Source organism: Kogia breviceps, chromosome 8 (genome assembly GCF_026419965.1).
Source record: "Kogia breviceps isolate mKogBre1 chromosome 8, mKogBre1 haplotype 1, whole genome shotgun sequence".
Classification (NCBI taxonomy): Eukaryota; Metazoa; Chordata; class Mammalia; order Artiodactyla; family Physeteridae; genus Kogia; species Kogia breviceps.
This window is the reverse complement of record NC_081317.1, coordinates 3,348,340-3,351,984: the sequence shown is the minus strand read 5'-3', so window position 1 is coordinate 3,351,984 and position 3,645 is coordinate 3,348,340. Positions and strand designations below refer to the sequence as shown.

The 3,645-nt window shown below is 57.8% G+C and overlaps 1 long non-coding RNA gene across 1 annotated transcript; it reads right to left on the bottom strand.

Annotated features, from left to right (window-relative positions):
* Positions 1–1,596: 1,596 nt before the first annotated feature.
* On the bottom strand, positions 1,597–3,240 carry LOC136794638 (uncharacterized). The gene is made up of 2 exons (XR_010841710.1): positions 2,950–3,240; positions 1,597–2,105 (listed from the first exon to the last, which is right to left on the bottom strand). It is a non-coding gene; the product is annotated as an uncharacterized lncRNA (long non-coding RNA).
* Positions 3,241–3,645: the final 405 nt, after the last annotated feature.

Here is a 3,645-nt window from a genome sequence, read left to right as displayed (position 1 = left end):
CAAGCAGACCTACCACCTTCACTGTAGGTAATTTATCCCCGATTAGATCAGAGGAACGGTTTACAAGGTTTAAAGACGTACACAGGCGTGTGTGCTCGCCATGCCCGTATCTATCGATATTTATATGTCCTGCCCCTGCTCACGGATGACTGATAAATTATTCACCAGCAGTGCACCGGAAACTCCCTGGCAGGCCTGTGAGCCGTGACGGGGAATCGGGGCTGCTGAACTGGCGGGGGGAGGGTAGAGGGTGAACAGAGCCACGGCGCCAGGTCCTTTTGCATTGATATTGTGCACGTGCCGGGGTTGGGGGGTGTCCCAGCCGGGCTGGACCCACATTCCCAGTGCTCTGGGTGCTTTAATGAGCTGAAAACAAACGGGGAGTCATCTGGGCTTTTTCACAGCAGTTAGGTGGGAAGTGATACCCACAGGGAGGCTTGGAGGAATCTAGCCTCAGGGGACATCCTGGGACTCAGAGTTCAGGAGGAGAGGAGCCTTCACTTCTGGATGGCCGTGTCGTGTTTGCAAAGCCCTCCTGTAATCTGGTAAACATGTACTGGATCCAATCTGTAAAATGACTGGATCCAGTTGCCTGCGTTTGAACCCTGGCCCAGCACCTGATGGCTGAGTCCCTAACTTCCCTGGGCCTCAGTTTTCTCATCTGCAAAATGAGGATGATTCGAAGGCCTGCCAAGCTCTTAGCGTTTTTGCAAAGATTAAAAAACATCATACGGGTAACGTGCTCAGCTGGGGCCGGGCACGGAGTCAGCGCTGGAGGGCTGGTCCTCTTCAGAACCATCATTTTCCTTTGAATCCACGTTTGCAGGTGAGGAAGTGAGTCTGTGGAGGCTGAGTGAGGTACTGAAGGCACGAGGCCGGGCTGAGGTGCCTGAGCCTCGGCTTCTGCCTCCGGGTCCTGCTGGTCTGTCCCCAGCCACGCGCGGCCGGGAGTCACAGGTGTGGCCCCATCCTCCACCCCAAGCCCCCTGCCCGTTCCCCGCCCCGTGCTCTCAGGGCTCCGGCCCATCACCAGGGCTCACCTGGGTCTGCCCTCCGGCTTCCTGCCCACGACCTTGTTCCCCCGCCAAGACGAGCTCTTCCGTGTCTGGTCCTTCAGGGTCTGTGGCTTGGGAAACAGCCCCCGGGCAGCCCTCTGAGCCCGAGTGCGTCGTCGGTGTGGCCCTGCATCCTCAGCTCCCAGCCAGGTCTTGTGCCCAGCGCGGGAGAGCTGCCGGCATCCAGGACCCCAACCGGAGGAGGGCCACCGGGGGTGTGCGTGCGTCTGTGCCCACACCACCTCTGGCCATGCAGCCCTGGGCTGAGAAGGGGGGGCGGGGGGCCTCCCTCCCCTGGTGAGAATTCCAGACTCCAGAGAGAGAATCTGAGGACTCCTTGTGTGTCTCCCCAACTTCCGCCCTCTCCAGCCTGGGAGGCTTTTCATCCCAAGGCTGGAAAGCCAGAAAACGGGCAGGGGAGGGGGACATGGTGGGAGGGGCACCGAGGGTCCCTTAGCGTCCTGCCCCCACCCTCTGCAGGGCTGTAGCTATTCCTTCAGTAATTATCACGCCAGGATCTCACACGCCACACAGAGCAATAAAGTGCTCAAGACGCAATCTTTTTATGGGGAGCAGATTGAAAAATCCATCAGCACGTACCCATCTATCACCAGTGCTGACAGAAACCACCCGAAAGGGAAAAACAAACATAAATAAGTTTAGTCCGACTGAGTATGTCAGAAACTGCTGGGAGGTCCCTGGGACCAGTGACGCAGGCGCTGATGCTGAGTTGCTGACGGCCTCTGGACCCCAAGGCAGAGAGGCCGGCCTGACGCGTCCCAGGCCAGGGACGGGAGGGGGCTGCTGGGACCCCGGCCACTCCCACCTGACAGCACCCGAGGCCCGGGCCTGGCTTCTTCCAGTACAGCTGCTCCAGAACGTCCCAGGTTTCCTGCAGAGACAGATGCTGTGATCTCCGATGGCGGGGGTCAGGGGGGCACAGGCACGTGGGGTGGTGGCTCCCCACCGCATCCAGGGCAGGGACCAAATCCTGGGCATGTCCAGGTGGTCCGGGTGCCTTCCTCAGCCCATCCTGTCGTCCTGTGGCCCCTGGAATTGCAGGCTCCCTTAGGGTCAGCGTGTGCTGTCCCCCTGCCTTGGACACACCTCCCCCTCCCCCCCTTCCCCGCCCCTCCCAGCCTCTCTTTCCCCCGCCCACCTGTCCCCCTAGGCCTGTCCGCCTTCCAGGTCTTAGATTGCAGGCCCAACAGTGTCTGCCAGGGAGCCTCCCTGCTCCATGCCTCTCCCATTGTTGCCTGCTGTCCTGTCCCGTCCCTGGACTGAGGGACCCCTGAAGAGGCCTCCCTGTGGCCTGAGTCTCTGGTTAGAACAAGCATGAGCAGAGTGCCTGCACAGAGCTGGCTGCACCAGCGAAGGGGAGAGAGAGACAGCCAGAGGTGGGGCTTATCAGGAGAGGCTTCTCGGAGGAGGCAGACGTGTTGGAGGGCACACAGGTGCCGGGAAAAGAGGGCCATCCCACAGGAGGAGCCTTGTGGGGCTGGGGTGGGTCTGGGGGGTGGGTGAGTCAGGGACTGAGGGTCCTGCTGGGGAGAGGATTGAGGCCAAGCACTTAGTTCAAGTTGGTGCTCTCCCCAGACTCTCATTATTATTATTTGTTGTTATTATTATCTCTTCCACGGCTGCCCTTGGTGCTGTGGTGTCACTAGCCTGACTGCTCCCTGTCTCCTTCTTAGCTGTCTGAGCAAAAACTTGAGAGAAGGCAGAGGGAAAGCTCAGCCACCATCACGCTCTTAACACCAAGATTCTCCCAGCATCCTTTGTGTGCCCATCACCTGCTGCCCTATGAGGGATAGAGGAGCCGTGACTACAGTCCCTGGGAGACAGTGGGGGCAGGCAGTGCTCAGCCTGCCCGGGGAAGACCCCATTCACCTACCCGTGTTAGTGACTCAGTAATTCGCCGGGATGGGTGATGCGGCCCTTCCACAGCCCGCGCTCCTGTTCCAGGAAACCAGGCTGGCCCCCACGTGTGGGTCCTGATGGGGCTGAGTTTGGGGGGCGCCTCCAGCGAGCATCTTGGCTTGGGTGTCATATCATATTGCCATTCATTCTCCTGGCAGCCCAGGGAGGTGCGGGGAGCAGCCCTGTCCCACAGCCAAGGATGGGGATACAGTCAGCGTCCAAGCTGGGGTCAAACCCAGGAGTCCTGAGCCCTGTTCCCCGGACCCTGGAAGAGATGGAGATGACCTAATTCCCTTTGAAAAATGAATTAGAATCGATTTAAACATTCATTCACACCCCAATGCCTCTTTTTGTATGTAGTCGTTGATGAAATTCTGTAACACCAAAATAACAGTAACAAATACAGGATGAACTGTAAAGTTTTCTCTTTTGTGACAGCTTTTTTGAAATATAACGCACATTCCACACAATTCATCCAGTGGAAGTGTGCAGCTCAGTGGTTTTTAGTAGATTCACAGTATTGTGCAACCGTCAATGTAATCAGTTTCGGGACATTTTTATTACCTCAAAAAGAGACCTCCAACTCTTAGGCAGTCACTCCCTAATTCCCCCCTCCCGGTCCTAAGCAACCACCGGTCTGCTTTCTGTCCCTGTGGATTTGCCTACTCTG